Source organism: Taudactylus pleione, unplaced genomic scaffold, assembly GCF_031769625.1.
Source record: "Taudactylus pleione unplaced genomic scaffold, aTauple2 ptg000502l, whole genome shotgun sequence".
Classification (NCBI taxonomy): Eukaryota; Metazoa; Chordata; class Amphibia; order Anura; family Myobatrachidae; genus Taudactylus; species Taudactylus pleione.
In genome coordinates, this window is record NW_028284904.1 from 492,501 (window position 1) to 518,750 (window position 26,250).

The 26,250-nt window shown below is 44.1% G+C and overlaps 1 protein-coding gene across 1 annotated transcript in view; it reads right to left on the minus strand.

Annotated features, from left to right (window-relative positions):
• ZMAT4 (zinc finger matrin-type 4) overlaps nt 1–26,250 on the minus strand; it is a 577,993-nt gene that overhangs the window by 263,682 nt on the left and 288,061 nt on the right. The window lies entirely within an intron of this gene.

Below are 26,250 nucleotides of genomic sequence, written 5' to 3' on the forward strand. Positions count from 1 at the left end.
AGAACCCCGCCTGTTTGTGGGTGATGATAATGATTTTTGGATCATTTAAATGACTAAGAAATACTGCAGAATAAAGCGAATATAGAGACGGTAACTTGAGGAAAGCTGTGGGAAGGGGGCGCACAACACTCTGAAAATGCACATCCATTTATTTAAAGTTCAAGCATGATTCAGTCCATCGCCCCTCAGGAACCTTTGTGGTCTGTGAGTTGCTGGATCAGTTGTTAGCGTAATAAGGTTCTAGAAATTCCTGATGTCATGGTTTCAGTTATTTACACCAGCTGGAACCACATCTCTCTGTCCTACACTCTACAGCTCTAGGGTCAGGTTGGAGGATGAACAAGGAGATAATGGTACATCAGAGACGGGGCAGGGAGGGGACAAAATGTAGCACTGCATTTCAATTATTTGTTGGTTGATTTGTTTTATATATGTGTGTAATGGGTTGTGTATAAAACTGGTCTAAGACTGTATGCTCATAAATGCCTATGTGTTAATGTCATTGTAAAATAGATGATCTGGATACGAAAGAGACAGATAATTCTAAAATTTACATATTTGTTTAGTAGACAATGGGGAGTCTAAGGTTCCTTTTGACTTTTATGATAAGCAGCCTAACATTTGTATATCAAAGCCCTGTTTGCTTTAACATAAGCTTATTATTAAATTATTATAAACAACCACTTAAAGGAGAACTCCAGGCACATCTATTTTTGCATTCTTAAATGTGTCTCATTTACCTAGTAGGAGACTCTTGATGGTTCAGGTGAGACTTCCATGCAGAGGACTCCTGAAGGCCTACATGAGACTTCCATGCAGAGGACTCCTGAAGGCCCAGGTGAGACTTCCATGCAGAGGACTCCTGATGGTTCAGGTGAGACTTCCATGCAGAGGACTCCTGAAGGCCCAGGTGAGACTTACATGCAGAGGACTCCTGATGGCCCAGGTGAGATTTCCTTGCAGAGAGCTCCTGATGGCTCCTGGAAAACTTCCGTGCAGGGGATTCCTGATGACTCAGATGAAACTTCCATGCAGAGGATTCCTGATGGCTCAGTGGAAACTTCCATGCAGAGGATTCCTGGTGGCTCAGGTGAGACTTCCATGCAGAGGACTCCTGATGGCTCAGGGGAGACTTCCATGCCAAGAATTCCTGATAGCCGAAGTGAAACTTCCATCAGAACACTTCTAATATCTCAGGGGAAATGTCTTTTGATATCCCTGACTCTACAGGAGCCAATGGACCTTGCAATTTAGGTCCGCCTAGGAGCAGAGCAGGAGAGTGGGGTTAGGTGCTGCAGATCCAAGAAGAGTTTCTAGGCAAGTGACAACACTAGAATGGTGCCAACCACCACTGAATACCCGCTGATGGTGTGCTGAGGACCACTACAGAAGACAGTGTGTCAGCACTGGGAGCCTCAGCCGAGATCCGTGGAGGCTGTGAGTAAACACTGATAAAGAGAAACATCCCTTTTGAGAGCTACTGAAAATTATTGGGAGCTACTGAGACCTATTGGGAGTTTTTGAGCCTTACTGAGAGATGCTGAAAGTATATTGGGAAACATATTGAAAGCACTGTGTAACCCTAACTTGTGCAAGAGACTGAGCTAGATATATGTCTTGTTTAAACTACTACAATTGACTGAGTCTAACAGTGTAAAGAGAAGATACCATTTTGTGAGAGAATCTTAGGCTAAGTAAAGAGCACTTTGGGACTGAGCTATCGATACTGTGAAGTGCAGACGATAACTGTGCTATTGAAAGTGGAACTGTATCTATTGTGCCTTATCATTGCAAAGTCCAACTATTGCATTCTCTGGGATCAAGAAACACCAACAATAGATGCTAATCATATAACTTTTGCCTATTGTGGATTACAAGTACTGCACTGTACATGCATGTTATAGCACCATGACCATCCAGCAAGAGAATATTCCAATAAAAGAACTTTGTGTTCACTTTAAAGTAAATGACTGATAAGTCTGGGGTTTTGCTAGTCTGCTAAATAATAATCTGTTTTGCTATTTCATTATATGTGTACTTTATGAAGGTTATTGTGCATTTAGAATCTAGGCCCTCATTCAGAGCCGTACGCTCTGAGCAGAGCGCACGCTCTGAATGAGGGCCGGCCTCCATGAAAATGGAGCGTCCTTCTGGACGCTCGTATAGCTGTGGGTCACCACCCACAGGCTATACGAGCGTGCATTTTGATGGCCGTGATGGTCGAGACCATCGCGACCATCGAAATTGCGAGCCGGAGCCTGCGGTTGAGGTTTTCAACCGCAAGCTCCGGAGTGATTTTGGCTCTATCAGAGCCAAAATCACTCCCACTGACATCACTAGTGATGTCAGTGGGCCGGCTTTTGACGGGAGTCGTTCCCGCGGGAACGCCCCCGTCAGGGAGGCACGCCCCCGGCACGCCTACCAAAGGGGGCGTGCTGTCAATCAACATTGACAGCACACCCCCTTTGATCGGACACATTGAGCGAAGGACTTTCCTTCGCTCGTCGCGTCTGGCGCATGCGCACGACGGAGCTCCCTCCGTCGTGCGCATGCTCAGTCCAGAACATCGACCCACTTGCGAGCAGACAGCCGCTCGCGAGTGGGTCTGAATCAGGCCCCTAGTCTTTTGACTAGATAAATTGATCAATTACATTTTACCTAGTTATAGCCAAAGAGGTGCTGGAAAAGTTAAGTTATTGGAGAGAATGATATCTATTGCCTAGTTATCATGGCATTGCAAACGACTGTATATATTTGCTATTCTCCTTTTGAGCCGTAATTGATTGTCATACTATGTATGGTGATGATTATTTTCACCATGTAGTGACACTCCCCCCCCTGGACTCACATCCTCCTACCCCCTTTAATAAATCGACTTGATTATTCTTTTTACCAAGGCTGTCACCTTATGTCATGATACTGTGTGCATGGGACTTACCTCTCTGCTACAGCTTGAGGTGGTTAAGCCCATGAAGTCGTTGCCAGGGAAGAAGGAAGATCCGCTGGAGCAGTAAGGTACCATTTTCAGCTAAGTTATCTGTGCCCACGCCAACACCCGGGGGACCACATTCTGGACCTCATTCAGAGCCGGTCGCACAGTGCGTGCGGTCGGTCTGAATGAGGGGAGGACCTCTTGAATTTTCAAGACGTCCTCCTTTGCAGTGGTAAGGCTGTGGGTTAACACCCACAGCCTTACGACCGCCTAAGGTGATGGTCGCAATGGTCAAGACCATCGCGACCATCGGGGCTTACGACGAGACCCTCGGGTAGGGTCTCCCTTGTCGTAAGCCCCAGAGAGCTTTCGGCTCTGTCTGAGCCGGAAGCTCTCCACTGACATCACTAGTGATGTCAGTGGGCCCACCCCCAAACGGTAGGCGTTCCCATGGGAACGCCCCCATTTGGGCTGCCACCCCCCCGGCCCGCCTTCCAAACGGGGCCAGCTGTCAATCAACATCGACAGCTCGCCCCCTTTGGATCGAGACCGGCGCTGTCGGTCATAGCGGGTCTCACGCATGCGCACGACGGCGCCGGCGCCGTCGTGCGCATGCTCTGTGGGGGGCCATCGACCCGGTCCGAGCGCATCGGCGCTAACGATCGGGTCTGAATGACCCCCTCTATGCAGACGATTCCTGATATCTCAGGGGAAACTGCTTGTTCCTGTGTGTCATGCAGAGTAGCAGGAAGCATATTTGTAACCTGTTAAATGCGAATGTACAACACTTTTCAGTTCCCTCCAACATTAACCGTAGTCCCTAGATGTTTCTCCTTTATCTCCATAGAACTGTGCTCCCTGTCTTTAATGACACCCAGAGGAATAAATCCGAGGTTTATAATAGAAACTGTTAGGACTCTTGACATACTGCTGTGGTCCAGACATCCATTACTGTCACAGCAGGAGATTCCCATTGATACTGTACCTTCTGTGGTTTATATTAAATTGTGCCTGCAGCATTATCAGATGTAATATATCTATCTATATAATATTTTTTTTTTGGGGGGGGGTGAAAAGTGCTATTTCCCTATCACAGCCGCACAGCTCTGTCCCCATATCATATCCATATCCTTTTATGTCAAACATCCAGAAGCCTCCCGGGGGTTCACATTTAATTAAAATAGACAGCTGGGTCCCAAGCAAGATGAGAGTGATGAGAATTAGAGGCATCTCTCACACTTGGGGAGGAGGAAGACAAATGCAGTGCAGAAGGAGGTTGGAGGAAAAATCTATTGCTATATTATTGCACCGTACATCTATTCACAGTCATTTTCATTTTCTTTATATGTAATCGATACCGCAGCTTGAGCAATGTGTCACTTTTATATGCTTCTAATGGACGTGTCACGCCAGTTGTCCTCATTTACTGTAAGATACATGGGGAACAAAGATTAGGTTGCACACACTTAGCAAGTAAATGATCAACTGATGCAGTCACGTAACGACAGGTTACAGGCTTACATTAATGATGGCTAAGATATTCCTAATTCTCACATACTCATTCTGTGTGAGGTCTGTGATAGAGAACAATACTGAGCCACAGATCCACAAACCGACACAGGTCTGTCTTCTACAGCCCTTCAATGCTGATCTGTGGTCATCAGAGGCTGATGGTCTCCAGAGACATATACTGTGTATATGTATGTATGTATATATATATATATATATATATATATCTATAGGAGGTACCACCGCAAGTTTCTGCACATCTCATATTTATTTCACTGCTTATATTTTGTATTTGAATACTAGCAGTGGTGTCGCAGTGGCTCTGGAAAGAGCGCCTGCAATGTTGTTATTATTACATGATGCTCTAACTTATTGCCCTTGTAGCTTTTCCAATAAGCTGTGAAACGCGTCATGTTTGTGATTCCTACCACTAATGGCTACAACGCCCTTCCTTAAATGTAATTGTTCACTCATGGTCACTGCTCGCTGACACTATACCGGAATCAGAGCTGTACGCTAAGCCGATATTCACAGAGTTCGGCGATTGTCGGTAAACTGTGCATGTGTCGGAGTCGCACTGTGCATACGCCAAGGTACATTACCGTAGCCGCTCGCTCCGGCTTTTTACTTGTAGTGTGATTGACAGTCAAGGAGCATTTGGGTGGGGGGGGAGATAACTGGGCGTGGCGACAAAGAATGCAGGCGTATTGCGTCCGTTTTGGGGGCGGGTCACCTCTTGCATCTGCGATCCTGTACGCAAGAAAAATGGCTCCGGTGTCCCAGTTCCCGCAGCCATACTGAGTAGCAATAGGACTACTCAGAACTGCAATAATTGAACGATCGGCGACCGATACCGCAGCTTTGTACGCGGACACTTGGATTTGTAAAGCCGCAGGTGGGCGTCTCAGTACATTCCACGGTGTCTGTGACACTTTTTCACGTAGCAGCTGCATAGCGAGACGATTAGACTTATCATTATGTCTCCTAAGCAATACGCGGTAGTCATATCATATTTTAGGATGTAAGCTCTTTCGAGCAGGGCCCTCTACCCTCTTGTGCTTCTCCCTACTGTATTTTCATTTATCTCTTACTCCCCACTAGGGCAACTAACACTCGGCTTCTTATGTGGGTGTAAAGGTCGCTAATATAGCAATGTTTATTATCCATGTCCATGTCCTGCTTTGTATTGTATTGTAAGTCGCTGGTTACTTATTTGTTTTTGTACTGTGTAAGGCGCTGCGGAACACTTGTGGCGCCGTATAAATAAATGGTAATAATAATGATAATAATAATATGCATGTAAGTTATACATTTTGTACAGTGAAACCAAATTCCCGCTTGACGGAAAAAAACAAACAAGCCAATTAATGTACTAAAGAAAATTGCAATAGTATTCCCATATGAGCCACATGCAACCAGGGCTGCGAGGAAATAATGAAAAATCCACTTTATGCGGATATTTTCAGCTAAACCTTCACATGATGATACATGCATATCATTAACGTTCTATTCAATAACATCCACTTTTATTCTGTGACACATTCAATAATTAAAGCAGTAAAAACCCCATAAGATTGTATCAACCGTATAAAAATGAGGTTTCAGTTGCCATCCCAGAAGCATTTGCTCTATACATCAATGTACATATTGATTGTGTGCATTGATTCTTGTGTACATCCACACCCATTGTGTTCTAAATATAACCTGCTTCCCTAACCCAACTGCATGGAACGACAAGAGCATCCATCTCCTAATGAATTTCTCACCGTACAGCACGGAATATGGCGCACAGCTGTGTTATTATTATTCTTGTGCTATTGTTATTGTTTGCAGCGTGGTTACAGCTGTGTGTACAAGTTGTATTACACACAAGTGCAGGCAATGTAACAATGATATTGCACAATTTGAATTTGTATAGCTAATGGCAAACCAATTTTTTTTTTCTTGCATGTGAGTATACAAGTGCAGAAACTGACCCACGTATGTAATAACAACACACATGTAGCATAATCGTGATCCCTCGTGAAATTATAGGAGCCAGATAAAATTGACTTCTAATGTTACATCGATTGTGATTTGTATTGCTCGCTATTTGGCAGAAGGAAGATTTTACTCAACAGTTTTTATCTCTCTGAATTATCCAGTCATTCACCTGCTAATTTACCTGCCGTTTACCAGCTTACTGTATACTGTACACACACTTTCAGACTTTCTGGCTACCCCCTTCGGGAGGGCGCAACCAAGCGGGCACAGCAGGGGGTTTGGCGTGGCATAGGAGGGTGGTGCAGGTGGTGTGAAGGCACAATCACGTCATCGTGATCCCGTCCCTGCTATGCAATGCAGAGATTACCATCATTGAAGAGAGACAGCAGGGCTATAATGATGCAATTCAGCGCGAATCGCGTCATCGAATGCCCACTTCACTCAGGAAAGAGGGCAGAGGCGGCAGGGATGGGCAGCTCCAGGAGGCTTGAATACTCTTCCAGGCGGCTGGGATCACCACCCGAGATCTGGATCATCCCAGCCATTCTGAGAGAGTAGACAAGTCTGACTGTACAGGATCTATATTAATGTGCACACTTTCTTTCTATATTTATATACAGAAGTCTAACCTTCTCCTAATTTGTAGCACTACAGTATACTGAAATTATATTAAAGACTCTAAAAAAGATCAGCACCAAAAGGTATGTTTGTTTGTTGTCTTTTATTGGACATGTAAATAATATCTTGGGGTTTTTTTTTAGAAGACTTTTAATTTTCAGAAAATACCATTGGTTTCTTTATAAGTCAAGACTAGAATGCACAGCAGTTTCCAGAAAGAGGCGTAATGGTGGGAACTAACACATTTTTTTGTCAAATGAAATTACATACATCGGTATCATCCTTGCCTGTTTTGGATAGGAGATCATGAAAATAACTTCTATGCATTTTTATGTCAAAAGTGATATCACAAAGGCTGTTTATGAAGTAAGCTAGTCATGTAATAGACCTACAATCATTACTAATATCAATCTATCATTTAGGTTAAAATAAGCTTAACTTACACTATGAGATGACATATCAGCCGATAGACCTGATAATTGGAATTTCTTTACCAAGCAGTGACTTTTACACTAAATGTTATGATGTTAACCAATAATATGATCAGTCTACTGAGGTCAGGTGATAAAACTCAACCTGTTTGCTTTTCACCACTGATATTTAACTCTCTGTATATATTTATATAGCTACAGTAACTATCCATTTAACATTTATTTTATGTAAGATTTAGGTTAAAATAAGCTTACCTTAAGATGTCATATCAGCACATACAGCTGACAACTGACAGTTCTTTACCAAGCAGTGACATTTACACCAAAGTGTAATGACATCACAAGTGCAGTTTTTTATGTAAGCCAGTCACGACAAGCCTACTGAAGTGATAAATCAGAATCTTCCTGTATTTTGTAACTGATCTATATCTACCTATCAATTAGATTAAAATAAACTCATCTTACATTGTGAGATGTCATATCACAGACAAAGCTGATACATTACAGTTTTATACCAAGCAGTGACTTTTATACCAAAAGGTAAGTAACAGTACAAAATATTTTAATGATGTTAGCCAATCACATGATTAGCCTATTGAGTTGATAAAACTCAACCTGCATGCATTTTTACCATTGATTATCTAACTCTATCAGTACTAAAATTGTTTTCATAAAATATTTAGATTAAAATAACCTACTGTACCTTATACTGTGAGATGTAGTTTCAGCAGATATAGCCTACTGAGGTGATAAAACTCATCCTGTCTGCTATCTATCTATCTATCTATATCTTTATATCTATTTTTATTTATGTCTTTATCTATATTTATAGTACTAGTATCTAATATAACAGTAATAAAATAAAACTGAGTAATAATAGGCAAAGTGGTAAGAAGTTATGCAACACCTAGATAATGTTGATAAGGAGCAAAAGTGATAGGAGGCTGTACTTTGAACCAGGTATTTAAGTTTTGTAGACTATTCCTCCTTATTCTTCTCCCTAATGTTTCCTCCATGGTGGGCGGAGAGTGATGACATCATTGTGTTGCTCCCGCCCAGCCTCATGGAGATTGCTAGACTCTTGCTAGACACGCCCCTGTTTTCTGGGAAGCTGCCTGTCACCGCCCCCAAATAGCCGCAACCTGTCAAGCAGGTTGCAGCCTCCGGGCGCTGCGAGTGATCTTGCGGAAGGAGATCTGCACATGTGCATTACAGATCCTTTGCATGCACAGATCTCCATACATCGGAGTTGTACGTAAACCATCGGGTTTGAGTTCAACTCTGAATCAGGCCCTACGGCATTAAGGAAGGGACACTAGGAAAGTGTTTAGGTGAGACAGCTGAGTGACTACGGGTAAATGTTTTGGGTTAAATAGATTCCGTATGAGAGGTACAAAGTTTTCATGCACTACTGCATTAAGAAATGTTAATTACATGTGTCCATTCCACTTTAATATGTAAATATGCTAAATACTGACATAAAATTGACAGTCCAATGTTTCGGCTGACACCTAAAACAAATGTTTTGAATATCTGTCTGAAATCCAAAAACCTGGTTTCATTTCAATGCAAACTCCTGGTACCCATGAATAAGTCTATAATTATGTCACATCCCACACTGCATTATAACAAAATCACCTGTCCTCCTAAATGTCACATAACTGACAGTGGGCAAAAGTTATACAGCTTGAGACACCTAATATACTACAAGTAACACATTTTTAATAGCAGATATTTGATACTGTTCACATCTCGCTCCCCAGTTATACAGATATTATACAGTCTTCATTCATCACCTTAGTTATCATTACATGAAACTAAAATGATTTAGCTGATCTTCATCAACAGACTGGTCTGATGTGAGTTGGTGATTTCTTCCATACTATAAAGGTGCCCATCCACTAGACCAGGGTTGCAAACCAGTCAAAGAGCCCAAAAATATCTGTAGGTATGTTAAAGAGCCGAGATCATGCAAACATGCAAAAAGGGGTGTGGCCTTGTGCCACTAGGCCACGCCCCTGGTATGATTTTTTTTGTAGGAGCACGTAAAAGTGCATGCACTCAATCACCGTGGACGTAACTATTAAAGGGAAAGAAAAAGCCAGAACAATAAAAAAAAAACATTGAAAAAAATAGATCCACATAAAATACACTGAAACAAGCCAGACACACCAAATACACTGAAAAAGTCACATCCACAAATAATACACTGAAAAAGCCAGAACCACATAAAATACACTGAAAAAGCCACATCCACATAAAATACACTGAAAAAAAGCAAAATCAACATAAAATACACTGAAAAAAGCCACATCAACATAAAATACACTGAAAAAAGCCACATCAACATAAAATAAACTGAAAAAGCCGAATCCACGTAAAATACACTAAAAAAGCCAAGCCGCATGTGGCTCAAGAGCCACAGGTTGGCCACTGCTGCATTAGACGATTAAGTTGAGCGATTGAACGATAACGATTGTTCAGTCGTTTGCAAATCGTTTGCAAAAATGTCTAAAACGACCAGTCATGCTCGCTCCCGCTGGTCATTTAGACATCTATCATCGTGCAAACATGCTGGTCAACCTGACGATAATGTCAGGTTGAGCATGTTTGCAGATGATTGATGAGCCTGCACTGAACGGCTGCTCGTTCAGTGCAGGCTCATCACAGACTGACAAACAACTGCACGATTACAATGTCGTAATCGTGCAGTCGTTTTCATGTCTGCTAGTGGATGGGCAGCATAACACTGCAGAATCATTGAATACTGTCCCCATTCAGTGGTTAGATAATGCAGACTGGATAATGAGGGGGAGGAGCAGAATGGGCAGGATGGGGCGGAGCGAGGGGGCAGCCAGAGAGGTGACCTGGCATATGCTGGCAGGGCCGTAGGGAGGGTGTTGCGGCCGGTGCCTCCGCACAGGGCGGAATCCTCCAGGATCACCGACCACACACTTCCTGTCTTCCTGCCGTGGTGTGCGGCGCACCAAGAACAACGGCGAAGGATCCCGTCTGCCCTCCACCTCCTGAATGGAAAGGCAAGCGCTCAGGGGGAGGAGGGGGGAGCGAGAGGGGCGGCACTGCTGCACAGAAGTATGAAAATATGGAGTCATTTTGTAAGAAGAAGAGTCTACTGCGCAGGCGCCATGTTTCATTCATTATCTTCAAAAATATTGGTGGGGGTGCCACATATCCAAAGAAATTGCCAGAACAATGGCACAGGTACCGGACAGGACAAGCAGGTAAGTAAATGCAATGGTTGCAGGGTGCGCGGTATAGGGTAGGCCCCCCTTATGCCAAGGACCCTTGTACAATGCCCACATTGTACCTATTGTAGATACGTTTCTTGTCCAGTCTGATATTTCTGCTACCAAACTGATCTCCAATCTTTGCTCACGTTCCCAGGAACTTATATCCCACTATGGGCCGTATTCAATTAGTTTCGCATCCATGGAAAAGTTTCGCCTGCCCGACTTTTCTTCGACATCACGTGTTTTGGACACAGAAACTTATCATGCGCGTCGCCGCTATTCGTCATATTCAATTACAAACCACGAGAGAACGACAAGCGGCGAATGCAGGACAGGCGGAAAGTGCTGTCAGAATTGGGGAAATCAGCCTGAACCCTTCAAAAAGATGCACTAACATTGGGGAATAATGTAGATGTGTCCGAATAGCCCTGATAAAACTATTTGGGGTACTTACGTTGTTTCAATAGCTTCTTATTAGCGTCTTTGCACAAGTGGTGAAGAATGGCCCTAAGCAGTATTTTTTGGTGAAAATAAGTAGTCCTGTCAAATTTGGGGTACATGAAAATGGGTACTAGCATATTTATAGGTCTCTAATGTTAAGTTTTAAAAAACGTGAAAAACAGACCGGCTGCAAGCACCTGCAATCCCAAAAACACCTGACTCATCCTTGCAGACCCCCAAGAAGTCTATTTCGCTAGTTTTTTATGCTTGTCCCCCCACTTTGTGCTTTTTCGCCCCCAAAATGAAAGTACTTTTTTGGGATGTTTTCAAAATTTTTCCCAGGATTGTTTGACACAGTTTGTCCTTTGGGGGGGCTGTTCCCAGGGTTCTGAGTGGTTTCCCCATGTTTGCAACCCAAAATAAAAATGTTGTACTTCTTTTCTCCTGCTATTCTTAGGCAAATCGTTTTCGCCTATTACGTTACATTGACTTTCCGCGTAGGTGACAGCCGGCTGGAATTGAATTTGGAGACAACTTCCGACCACGCGAAAAAACACCCCGATCGGCGATACTTTTCCGCGGATAATGGCTTTTCACTTCTAATTGAATATGGCCCATTGCAGGAAAGTTATAAAGTCTGTGACTGATGAGGGATTATTTCCCACACAAACAGGATTTCATGGGTGCACAAAAGGATTTTGGAATAAATTATGTTCAAGCGATAAGTTTGTAACTGTAAAGTTACTGTAACTGGAGACCAGAGTCCTTATACGCTTGGAAGTGAGATCACTACACATGTATACATTATTTAGAACATGCAGCTCATTGGTCAGACACAAAACTCCTTGGGGGTCTTATGTACTAAGCTCCGAGATACATAAAGTGGACAGAGATAAAGTACCAACCAATCGGCTCCTATCTGTCATTTATCAAACACAGCCTGAAAAGTGACAGTTAGGAGCTGATTGGTTGGTATTTTATCTCTCTCCAAGGCTTAGTACATAGACCCCCAAGTCTTATCTGTAGCTCTCAGTCTGAAAACATTCACAGACACTCCCAATGTCTTTAACAGAATCTGACCCACAATAACATTTTATGTCCATCGCAACAAGTTTAGCATCAGTTTGAGGTGCGCTGATATTGGTGTCCAATGGTTCCTAAGTAGAGTTCTATTAAGCAATAATACTCCGAAGTGGACAACCTTCACCGCTCTTCCACGTGATTTGTTTAGGCCATTCCATGTGACGCAATGGGACATTTGGAATACATTTAAATAATATAATATTGAAAAGTGAATCTAGATCTTTCTTTTATCATAAATAAGTTAAAGCTTAAAGTTGATTCTAGTAAAATAAAAGTAAAAAAAAAAAAAAACTACACAAAAAAACTACAATGTACTTGTGACGGAACGGGGCTCCTTCCGAGGTAATGTAATATTAGACTTCTGTGAAATTAGACCGGGCTGGGCTCTGATTTTTCATGTGCAGGGTAAGCAGACCCAATGGTTTAATAATACAATTATCTAAATATTTGTGCATTTGTTCTTTGTAAAGAAAAAAAAAATGTTGGTGACGGAGTTGGACATCCAGTGTGACGGAAAGGGACATGTCATTTTCATTGTCTAAAGTAGCATGACGTAAGTCCATACTTGCCTACCCTCCCGATTTGGTCGGGAGCCTCCCGAAAATCGGGTGCCGCTCCCGACCTCCCGGGAAGGCAGGCAATCCTCCAGGCCCCCGGCGATGTGCCCCCCCCCCCCCCGCGCCTTTAGGTACAAACCCCGGCAGCAGGGGGCCGGTGACGTGATTCGCCCTGAATCGCATCATCGTGGCTCCGCCCCCGCTGCACAATGCCATTAATCACAGCATTGTGAAGAGGGGGCAGAGCCACGATGACGCGATCAACCTGTCACGCCCCCATGCTCCGCCCCCAAAGCTGCGTCATGTGCCGGGCCCCGCCCCCAGCCCTGTAAGCCCGACAGCTCCCTCCCGGAAGGAGGGAGCCAAATGTCGGCAAGCATGCGTAAGTCACACAGTTATTATATATAAAAAATTAGAAGTAAATGTACTAAAGTATGTGTACCAACATTTATATTATTAGTGAGTCATAACAAACCTTTTAAACTTCCTTAAAATTCGGCTAATTCACGTGCATTTGTTTCCAAAAGTAGCTACTGTAGATTCAGGATTAGGGGTAAATTTACTAAGATGGGAGTTCTATTAAGAAGTGATGTTGCCCATAGCAACCAATCAGATTCCAGGTATTATCTTCTAGAAGGTGCTAGATAAATGAGAAGTAGAATCTGATTGGTTGGCATGGGCAACATCACTTCTTAATAGAACTCCCTTCTTAGTAAATTTACCCCTTAGCATTTACAGAAACACTAGTGTTGCCCCATATCTCTTCACCAGTATAGGAAACTCTGATGGTTTTTTACACCAAATTTACGTTGAAAAAAAGCAGTGATTTTGCTAATTTATTTTTTGTCAGTTTGGTTTCACTTTCTATGGAATGGGCCATTTATTTCTTTTAATCCAGTTACAGGCCAGGTGGGAAAAACATTTACAAAAAAAGGAAAAGAGATAACCCTGGACAACGCAGATATAAGGAGCATAAGGAAGGAACGTAGTAAGAGAGCAATAGTACAAAACAATAAAGAGGAAAATGAAGCAGTGTATAGTACATACAAGAGCAGAACATGAGCTAAGTTTTCCAACACAAATCTTTTTTCCTATTATTTGTAAGAAAAATCAACAAATGTCAAAGGAAAGAATATACCCCAGGAAAGGGGCGATAGAAGGGAGGGCGATGAAGGAGGAAGGCCTAGAGGCAAAGATAAACTTCTCAGGGAAGGCAACCGAAAATAGACATATAAAGGAAGATAGAAACTGGGCACAAGAAGAACCAATAGGGAAGGGGTAATAATGTGCAGATGTGTCCTCACTAGTCTTTGCTGCCGTCGTATCAATCATCCCCTCTCGGCGATCCGGGTCCTGTGAGACTCTGCTAGGGCTGAGCGGTTTATTTTGAGTCTTTTTTGGCCGAATATGCATCGTAGAGCAATGCACCTAGGGTGCACCAGGAGTCTGTGCTGATTCATTTGAAATGTGACACTTGTATATCTGTGTGCGACCGAGTCTCTCAATCAGCATGCGAAGTGCGGCGATCCAGCGGCCGCAGCTTTATTCGCCTCCATGTTCCATTTACAGTCTCAGTCGCACACAGATAAACAAGTGTCTCCTTTCACATGAGTCAGCACAGTCTCCTGGTGCATCCTAGTCGCATCACGCCTGAAGCTAGCACAGTTGCACGGGACCTGGCGGCTCGCTCACGTCAGGCATATTGCGCTGCATGGCGTTTTGAGGCTAGATAAGCAAGGACACGTCTGCCATTATGTGCATACCAGGGGCCCATGAAAATGGTTAACTCTGCCAAGCAGACGGCTTCCACGGAAGCGCTATGCCAAATCCTGTCTATCACCACGGTTACGGAGGGCTGAGAAGCTTTCTTCAGTCACTAGTGATCTGCAATCTAGTGGCATTACAAATATGTTGAATGAGCCTATCCAAGAGCTTGTTGGTCGATCTGACTGGATGGGATAAGAAAAAAACTAAAAAGATATTTAGTAATGAGTATCTAAGAGCGGAATCCAATTAGCCCCGAACATTGATTGGGCGCTAATTGACCCCCTGCAATTGGTGAAAGATTTTTCGCCGATTATCCCCGATGTTTTTTTTCACCCTATCCTATTATTTTGGTCGAAATAATAGGAGTTCTCACGAAAACACATAGGTGCCGCGATAAGCTCACGGACCTATGTGTTTTCGCCTTTTTATCAGGTGAAAAAACGGCACTTATCGTGGATTCTTTTTCAGGACACATCAGGTCCCGGAAAAAAAAAAATGATAAATGCCGTCGTCAGGCCAACTTCGGGGCTAATTGGATAGCCCCGGGCGAGGTAATTAGCTGCTGTAATTTACTCCCCTAAGTGAAAATTCTAGCTTGGCCCATAAAATTCCTCCTTGGTTCCTGGGTAACCCATGATTGGAAAATTAATGTCACATTATTATATTGTGTACAAATAGGGTAATAACACTTAAATATTTACTACTAACACTGTCAATCTACATCTCTTTGCAGCAATATCATGAGCCGTAGTAAACATTTGTATGCCTGACATATTGTACATCGAGTGTAAATGCTCCTGTTTTCAGCTTGATGCAACTCAAGATGCCTTCAGTAGAACGGACAGTATGCATGTACAGTAAATACACAATATTTAATATGTGTTGTCTTATTCTACAGTCATGGAGTGAATGCGTATGTGCATTTTTAATTATAGTACCTTAGATTCAATGGTGCATATATGCTTTGAACTCCTGTAATGGTTAACTGTGTATTGTATTTATGCTGTTTACTGAATTTGTTTTTATGTTACTGTACCCCATGTATGGCGCCGCATACAGCTTGTGGCACCTAACAAATAAAATATAATAATAGTTATGAATACTTAAAATAATTATTAATATTTTAAACTTTAGTTCCCAAGACAGAACTCCAGTTCCACTGCGCATATGTGAACATACAAAGTCAGATCACATATGCACAGTTGCGTTAAGCCAGTCCAGCCACGTAGTAGGACTTCTCTTTCCCTGGCCAGCCATTATTTTGGAGCAGATGAGTATCACTCAACTGCACTAGTGATATTTTCTAAGCAAATCGCTGTCATAACGGGTTTTATATCGTTGCAATAAGCGGTGAAAGTAAATCTTTGTTTTCGCTATGTAATAGGAAATAGGCTTGTTGATCTGAGGATAATACATACAGTAAAAGACAGCCAAACAACGTGAAAGAATAGTAATTTTATAAAATAGGAAGTATAAAGTTAAAGACAAGTTAGAACATAATTTTCACTCCTCCTCTTACATACCCATAACGTTATACTTATTATATGATAATGTTTTTTTTCTCCTATCTCTGTGTGGTATATTTTGACGACATTCATCATGTTGACACTGATTAAAATGTTGACATGATTAGCATGTCGACAAAACGTTCCTAGTGGTTCAGTGGTGCCTTACCTGATTAGTTGGGTCGGGTTGCTTCAGTGGTGCCTACTGGATACAGCAGTCAGCTAATGAGGACTTCTGGCTCATCCTATAGCGCTTTCAGCAGTGAGTATCCCTAACCCCTAACTTCCCCCTTGTGCCTAACTCTAACCTCCCCTCAAGTAGCCTAAACCTAACCCTCACTCTAGTGCCTAAGCCTCCCCTGAAGTAGCCTAACATTCCCTCTAGTGTCTAACACTCCCCTCCCGTAACCTAACCATCCCCTCCCGTAGCCTAACCCTCCCTCTAGTGTCTAACCCTCCCCTCCTGTAGACTAACTGTCACGATCCGATGCAAATGTTCCTCTGTGGAGGACGGTAAGCCGGGGGGTTCGGGTGACCTGGGAAGTAACTGGACTAGGTCTCCTAGTTGCGGCCGAACATAGGTTTGGCTAGACCTGCCCAGAGGCGCGGAGTCTAACTCACTTGGTGGTTTTCTCCAGTGACCCCTCCAATTGGGATTTGGTTTTCCGCTGCACCAAGTGAGCAGGTCGCGGCCCTCTGGACAGGTACCTGGGAATGGCAGAAGACCGGAAACTATATTTAACGAAGCAAATGCTAGAGCACAGGAGGTAAACTGGATGCTTAGATATTGAAACGCTGTTTAGGGATCCTAATCACAGGCTAGCATAGGAATACTGGAAAGTGTACTGAGAATCAAGTGCTGATTGCACAGAAAAACAGAGGCATATATTGGGAATTGCTAGATATGTTAGAGCTGATTTGCAGAGACAAGACACAGAGCAAAGAACACCAACATGCACTGGAAAGCTATAAATGTAGGTGTTGACTGCACAAACAAGACACAGAGAGAAGTGGACACAGGCACATGTAGTAATCCCACAGGAAACACAGGAAAATGTACAGGAACTGCAACAGGTTCTGGAGCTGATAAACACAGTAAAACACAGAGGGAAGGCAGGAATAAACTGGGGAAGCTAGTAATGCTGGTACTGGACAAAGGCAATTCCAAGGAGAGTGCTGGAGGTCCAGCTGTGAGCTAATTAGTACTAGCAGGTAATCTGACACCTCAGTGACACAGGGTAATAGCCACAGGATAGCTGCAATAGAATTAGTAGCACATATACAAAGACACACAGGGAAGGGACATGAAACACTGAAGTACTGTGAGAAAGCTAAAGTCTCAGAGTAAGGGTTAGCATGGAAGCTAATACAGGAAACTGGAAAACTGTGAGCAGGCTGAAGCAACACGCTGAAGGATTTAGCACAGAGCAACTGTGGGAGTAACATAGGCACTTGGAATAACGAAGTTGAACAGCATCTTCCTGAAGTTCTGGGGGCGAATTTATACCCAGGGGTAGCAGATTATTGGAGCACAGCGTCAGCTGACTGAGATCATGCTACCATTGGTTAGGAGGACTGTCACATGAGAGGAACTGTCATGGCGACGCCCATGATGGGAACTCCGATCCCCAAAACACACAGCCGACCATGGAAGTCCGCAAAAGCACCTAAGGTAGAATACTCAGCATCTCACCCCTCACTGCACCAGGCGTCTGACCACAAGGAAGTCAGGGAAAGCCGGCACGGAGGTAAGAGATAGCCAATCCTAGGCTGAACCCTGACAGTAACCCTCCCCTCCCGTAGCCTAACCATCCCTCTAGTGCCTAACCCTCCTCTCCCATAGCCTAACAATCCCTCCAGTGCCTAACCCTCCCCTCTCGTATCCCTAATCCTAACCCTCCCCTTGTGCCTAACCCTCCCCTCCCATAGCCTAATCCTAAATCTTCCCTAGTGCCTAACTCTAATCACCCCTCAAGTAGCCCAACTGTAACCATCCCTCTTGTGCCTAACCCCCCTCCCATAGCCTAGCCCTCCCTCTAGTGCCTAACCCTCCTCTCCCATAGCCTAATCCTTCCTTAGTGCCTAACCCTCCCCTCCCGTACACTAACCCTTCCCTCCCATAGCCTAATCCTAACTCTTCCTTAGTGCCTAACTCTAATCACCCCTCAAATAGCCCAACTGTAACCATCCCTCTTGTGCCTAACCCTCCCAAGCCATTGCCTATCCCAACCCTCCCCTCCCATAGCCTAGCCAACTCCCATAGCCTAATACTCCCCTCACGTAGCCTAATCCTAACCCTCCACTCCCGTAGTTTAACCCTAATCCTTCCCTCCCGTAGGCTAAGCCTCTCTTCCGTAGTCTAACCCTCCCTTCCGTAGTCTAACCTTTAATTTCCCCTCCCGTAGCCCCTCCCTCCCTCTCGTGCCTAACCCTTCCCTCCCGTAGCCTAACTATCCGCTGCCACAGCCTAACCCTAACCCTCTGGTCCCTGCAGAATGTCAATATGTCGCTGCGAGCATGTCGACATTTTGCAGATGCCAACATTTTCATAACAGTTGACATTCTTGTGTCGAAATTATGACTGCAACCCCGGCTATTAGTAGCTGGATAGTTTCAAATGCTCATAATCAAAACAAACAGAATTCAAAACCCCAGAAAGTTCATCTTTCCTTTATGTCAGATGGAAAACGGCTTGTACTTGGCTGCCCGGAGAGGGAGTGGATGAAAGAGACGAAAACTGATACAAAATAGCAAAAATGTTAAAAGCTTTACTGATCCCTGTGAAGCCATATAGATTTTCCTATTGATGTTCTTTTTTTATATCCAATTCCCGACTAAAGTGGAATTTTCACAGAGGGAAAAAAAAAAATCACTTTTGCAGGTTGAAATTTTATGTGAACGTTTTGATCTGTGCTCTTGATTGAAAGCATTGATTAGATTTTAGCCGCAGTCTCAGGCAACCAAGCTGATTATTGGGTTAAAAAGTCTGTAGCTGAGGAGGAATATTTCTGGGTGAATCTCAGCAGCCAAGTGTATTTCATCAGAAGTGATTAACGGAGTTGTTAGCCTCGTTCAGAGTTATCTGTTAGGAAATACAACCGTAGGGTATAATCGGAAGAAATATAATTCAGTGGTAGCTGGCGAGCAAAGCATTGCCTATCGCAGGCCATCAGTGAGTTACTGGGAAGTCTCTTTAGAGAGTTAATCTACCGGGTCCAGACCTGCCTGGGGATCAGGGCATGCCACAGCCCCAATATCGTTTGGCCATGTTATGGTCCCTTCACAGCGGCACAGAATCTATGGTGAGGGCCCAATATTCATATACAGTTTTTGACTTAATTCTGCAACTCGTCCATGTCTGTGTCTCCCAATAGTCTAACCAACTATTCTACATATGCACCGCAGAACAGAGTATTTCAGGAGACTGTGTGCCAGCCTTGTGACCTATCTAATGCTGGGTATACACTGGCCCATATATTGTTTGCACAGCCCACGAACAATATAACGTCCCGGCCACGGACCACTGTGTACACACACGATACATCACGTATATCGTGTCTGACGTGCAGGACGGCAGATGCAATATATCTCTCAAATATATTGTGCGCATTTGCCTGTGTGCATGGATGATTGACCGACCCATATGCCCGCAGCAGGAACCACGGACAATGACGCCACTACCGGTTCCTGCGGCCAGAGATATCGGTTGGTAAGTGCATAAGCACAACTGCATACTAAAAAATAGGTCTGTCGGCCGATCTGTGAGGCCAACTGTGTACCCGGCTTTAGTATTCAGAGTCGGACGCAGTCGAAGTACCATAATGCTTCATACGAAATGGTTGCATTTTTTGTAACCTATTCAGCGTCAGTCACATTCGCTAGTGTGTAGCTGCAGCTCCCTCCGGTACCTGGTTCTAATGCGCCTGAGGGGGCGTGGCTTCAGTGTGAGGACTGAAGATGCTAAACAATGCAATGCACAATGGAAACTCATTACAGGTGATGGCCGAATAGAGCAGATAAGAAGCAACCAAATATGAATTGAAGCAGGATAAATAAGGATTTTTTTTTATGGAAAATTTGGGGGTGGGGGGAGTCATTGACACCTGATCAGTTTGTTGTAAACAGGTCGAGTAAGTGGAAAATATGGACGGTGGTTTGGGACCGTTAGACACACTGGGAGCCTGGTTGATGCTGTCAACTGAGCATGTTCGGTAAATAAGTGTTTGGCCTATATTTTGCAGCATAAATATATCTGCTGGATTGTTACTGGGCTGCAGGAAATTTCACAGACTCAAGAGTCTCACATTAGTTATAGCTATGAAATCATTCCTGCATAGGTCAGATACTGTAAGTAAAAACATTAAAGGCTCAAATTGCCATAACGTCCCTGCTGATCCTACTAGCATCATGGTTGTGTCTGATGGTGAACTAGTAACACTACCTCCCTGGAACTGTGGGCCTCAGTCAGAGATGTTGGCAGACCCGATGGTTTGTATACATTACCAATATGGGTGGACTGTGCATGCGGAGGATGTCTACTGCACATGTGCAGGCCTCCTTCTGCGAGCCTGATTGACAGGCTGCGGCCATTTTGGGGCGGGAAGGGGGTGGCGACGGCCTGCAATTCCAGAAACGGGTTTGATTGGGCCAATGGAAAAAGTTGAGACTAGTTGGCCCAGAGCCGGGGATGCGAGTCACATGATCATCTTGTGACATGGATGTGAGTCAGAGAGGACGCGCCGGGCGGGAGCCGCCACTCCACAGGTACGCAGTTCTGTGCCCCATTGTAGCTTGCGAAGTGGCGACGTTCATAGTATGGGAAGGGGCATTGCCAAGCCTCCCGGATTTGGACACACACACCAGTACCTGGGCTCCTTCCCGCTCTCGATGGCCCTGGCCGCACCTGCGTCTTTTGCCTTAGCTACTGTGTCCTTGTGCTAATGCCGCAGCTAATGGTCTTCCTACTGAGATGCCCACAATCTGCAGTGCTATACCATCGCTTTTCTTATTAAGATGCATCATCAGTTGCACCATCGGAGATTGCACCAACCCTACTGGAGGCGCAGAATCTCTGTCTGAACGTGGCCACTGGTGTTAGTGTAACTGCGTCTTTAAAAGCAGTTGCCCGCGTCTGGTTAGCCACCCCCATGTCACTTCCCAGGAACGCCCACTGAAGTCCCCAGCTGTCGGCGGTAACCATCAGGGAAGCATGCGCAGATTGTATACCTTGGCCGCTTGCGTGCGGCATCAGCACTGCGTGCAGATCTGCATCAGGCCCTTAATGGGCGTCATAGTAATACAGCGTAAATCTGTGTATACTTTACGCATTAAATTAATTCACAGACAAGAAAAATACAAAATAGACATTTAGAACTAATAAGAAACAATATATCATTTATACCCCAATACTATAAAACATACATTATAGGAAGTATGCAGGTTATTTATTGCTAATGTTACTATGTTAAGCAACACTTTATTGTGCAAAGGTTTTAACACATCATGGGGCCTATTCATCATCGCCATGAACATTTTCACCTACAAATGTAAAAATTACGGTTTTGGGCCATTCATCAAGAAGGTAAAGCAGGAGATATCACAGATATGCGCACTAGCGTCACTGCTTCCAAAGGAGCAGTGAAACATTTCGGGAAGACAGCTGATTTTTCGATCAACTGTCTCCGCGCCGGAGCATTGATGAATTGCTCCGGCGCTCGCATCGAATTAGATTATCGGGGTCCCGATAATTAACATCATGAATAGACCCCCAAATATGTAAAAAAAAAAAAAATAACAAAATATTAACAAAATTCTTTTGACAGAAAGTTGGATTACATAATTATACAGTATATATTTTCTCCCAGTCCTGGTAAGAGTTAATGTCACTATTTACAAAGACTTATGGGCCGCAATTGAAAGCTACAGAAAAACATGCATCAGATAATATGTAACAGAAATGATGTAGTGGAGATGTCTGATGTAGAGAACTTAATTCAGCATCATTTGTCACTCTGTAACTATCTTGTAATCCAAGGATATCGTACAGTAGATGATAATGTCATTTCAAATTAATATATATATATATTTTCAGATGACTAATGCTCTGCTTTTACTATCCCAGATATGTCACTCGTGACAGCCAGCTACATCAAATATTAAGTACTACTTATTTAAGTCTCAAATTCTTGCTTAAATCTCGTATTGAGATCTTGTGTTCTGTTTGATGGGAATATATTTAATATTCCGCGCCCATCCATAATTGGGTAACAGTGAGTGCCCTCGGCCAACTATCACTAATTGCAAACAGGACATATAACTCAGCTCTATTGTTCTTCAAATTCAGGCAAATACATCTGCAATTACGGGGTCTATTTACTAAGCAGTGTTAGGAGACAGAGTGAAAGGAGATAAGGAGCCAGCCAATCAGCTCCCAGCTGTCATTTTTCAAACACAGCCTGTGACATGGCAGTTAGGAGCTGATTGGCTGGCACCTGATCACTTTTCACTCTTGTCTCCTAACACTGCTTAGTAAATAGACCCCTATATTACCTGAACTTCAGATACTTCCTCACCTCTCTTGTGCTGCACCCTTCTGAGGATATTACCTCTCTCCCACATCGCACCAGACTCCCCTAACTCCCAGAGTTGTCACAATCCTTGAAAACAAATTTCATGAACTGATGCAGGCTCCATTATCAGTATGACAGTCACATGGCACTAAACTGCCTAGGGGTGTGTATTAATTACCCTAGGACCTATCATGGAGCTTGCTAAATTAGTTGTCGGTTGCAGGAATTGTACTAATAGCGGATTATAGACACATATGTGTCCTGCTACATCTTTGATACTTACGCGGCAAATCGCGATAAGCATGGCGCGAGGCGTGCTCTGGCGAAGCGGATATGTGCACTGCGTACGCACCCGCCACTCTATAGATTGCATGGTGCGATCGCAGTGCGCGCCATAATGTACGCGGCTGAGGGTAATCACATGGCGCAATGCGTGCGCATGTTTGGAGCGTGATCGGCAAGGATGTAAGAGGACACATCTGTATGCTGGATAGGTCATGCATTCAGCATTATTTCCAGTGGGATTTGAAAAAAAATGGCATAGGATCGCCAGAAACGGCACATCAGCTCGTCTCTATGACGCCAGATTTTTTTATAGGGCTGCGAACAAAAATGTGCAAGCACAGGGCTACTGTAAGCGCGGCATATGCACGCACTTGCTCGCTGGGTGACTCAGCTCGCATCTAATTAACCCTTTAGAATGTTATCTTGATAATCATGAGTTTGAAAAAATGAGCTGGCATTGCACAGCCTGAGTACACAGTCACACCCTTATACCATTGACCTCCCATTAGTTTTTGCTCTTATTAGATTTGACTATACTACAGTAGTTAGTGGTGGATAAGAAGAGTTAGGGATACAACCTGTGGCTTATAACAGCATGGAGGTGCAAATACATACTTTATCTCCAGTACTATTTATGGGAGAGACAACCCATTGTTAGGCCCGTATTCAGTTTGAGGCCGGATCCGCGATACTTTTTCGCCGATGACGTCATTTTCAACTGTTTTGCTTTTACTCCGTATTCAATTTGAAAGACTTTCCGCCTAGGCGGAAAGTCAATGCAATATAATAGGCGAAAAAGTTTCACCTATGAATAGCAGGCGGAAAAAAGTGCAGAATTGGGGTTTTGGGGTGCAACATTGGAGCCTTCAGACAGTCCCCCAAAGGTAAACTATGTCAAAAATTAAAAAAAAAAAACAGTTGACACCCCAAAAAATTACTTTGAAAAAGGGGGCAAAAAAAATAAAATTGAGGGGTACAAAGTTAAAAACTAGCGAACTTGACTCTGGGGGGTCCCCAAGTATGCCCCAAGTGTTTTTTTGATTGCAGGTGCTTGCGGAAGGTGGATTTTTTAAGATTTTTTCAACTTCACTTTTGCAACTTTAAAATATGCTGACCCCCATTTTCAAGTACCCCAAATGTGCTGGGATAAGTTATTTTCTGGGAAAAATACTCCTGAATACTATTCTGCACCACGTATAGAAAAACGCTATTTAGCAGCTATTGAGCCCGTTTTTAAAACACCAAATACCTTCAGCAAGCCAAATCAGGGGGTACCAGAGGGAACCCCCATGTCAGAGCATCTTTTGAGGGGTGTCAGACTGATTTCCCCATTTCTGACAGGACTTTTTGCCTGTTCAAGTTTCGCCGGGTCCCGTTTTTGCGTACATTCAAATTGAATATGGGGATACGCAGGCACGCACGCGATACTTTTCCGCCTGCAAAACAGGCGAAGTAGGCGAAAAGTCCGGGCCGCGAAAAAGTATCGCGGCTTGACTCTAATTGAATACGGCTCTTAGTGTCAAGACTGTAATTAGGGGTCAGCGAGCGGTGCCACTTGGCACCTATATCTGGCATGCAGCCTAGAAAGCCTAAGGACACTCCGGGCGCCCAGGATCCCCTTGGTCCCGGCAGCTGGCACAGGGGGCATTTTCGCCCTGCTATAGCCCTGGTTAGTGTACTGCCCAGAGACTAATAACAGAATACACAGTGCCTACATACCCGTGCCTCGGTGATATCCCTAGCTCTTACTGAATTGATGTGCTGCATTCATGTGAATATAATTACTATACAGTACACATACTAATTTTCGTTTCAGTTTTCCCATCAAGGCCTCGCATGCGCCCTGGTTAGACTCCCTGGCTATGCTGCTTGCTTTGTACGGTAATGAAGAACATTATGTTACTGTAAATAGTGAAAGCTAACACACTGTATTTAGCAGAGATCATGTTAAATGTACTTATTGTTGACTAATAACGAAGTAGCCGTGATATACAATATGACACTGCATGTGGTAACCTTGGTATGAAGCATTACGTCTAAACTAGAACCAGCACAATAAATAACTTCCATAAAGTTACTGGAATGCATACGCTGGGGAACTAGAGCTGCTCTCATCTCTTTAACATTTCACCAAACGAGGACTCAGAGGTACAACTGTACTGTATGTACTCAGTGCTAACACTGTGTCAGGGGACCCTCAGCCCACCATGCTGCTCTCAATTTTAAACACTGTGGTATTTGCACAACTTTTCCAAAACCTATCTAGGATAGTGGATGACAGCATGTATATTAATTATATATAAATGAACTTTGCACACACTGCTTATTCCCTTGCTAGCCAGGCACCAAACATGTCCCTAAAACAAATACAAATATTGTTTCATTATCTCTGTGTCAAGAAACATAGGGCCTGATTCAGACCCACTCGCGAGCGGCTGTCCGCTCGCAAGTGGGTCGATGTTATGGACTGAGCATGCGCACGACGGAGGGAGCTCCGTCGTGCGCATGCGCCAGACGCGACGAGCGAAGGAAAGTCCTTCGCTCGTTGTGTCCGATCAAAGGGGGCGTGCTGTCAATGTTGATTGACAGCACGCCCCCTTTGGTGGGCGTGCCGGGGGCGTGCCTCCCTGACGGGGGCGTTCCCACGGGAACGCCTCCCGTCAGAAGCCGGCCCACTGACATCACTAGTGATGTCAGTGGGAGTGATTTTGGCTCTGATAGAGCCAAAATCACTCCGGAGCTTGCGGTTGAAAACCTCAACCGCAGGCTCCGGCTCGTAATTTCGATGGTCGCGATGGTCTCGACCATCGCGGCCATCACAAAGCACGCTCGTATAGCCTGTGGGTGGTGACCCACAGCTATACGAGCGTCCAGGAGGACGCTCCATGAAAATGGAGCCCGGCCCTCATTCAGAGCGTGCGCTCTGCTCAGAGCGTACGGCTCTGAATGAGGGCCATAGAAGAAACAATGGCTCAACAGTTAGCCAAAAAATCCGAATGACACATATCAAAGGGAAAGTCTTGAAATGTTAGATCTGAGGCAGAGGTTCCCAAACGAGGTCCTCAAGGCTCCCCAACAGTACAGGTTTTAGAGCTATCCATGGCTGAGCACAGGTGGTTAAATCAAATTGGCAAGGTACTAATTAAGTCACCTGTGCTCAACCATGGATATCTCTAAAACCTGAACTGTTGGGGAGTCTTGAGGACCGCGTTTGGGAACCTCCGATCTGGAGCATTGTTGCATTAATCACCGCAACCATTTGTGTTATTCTATAGGTGCATGCACACGTAACAATTTTGTTACCAACGATTTTCTGAAC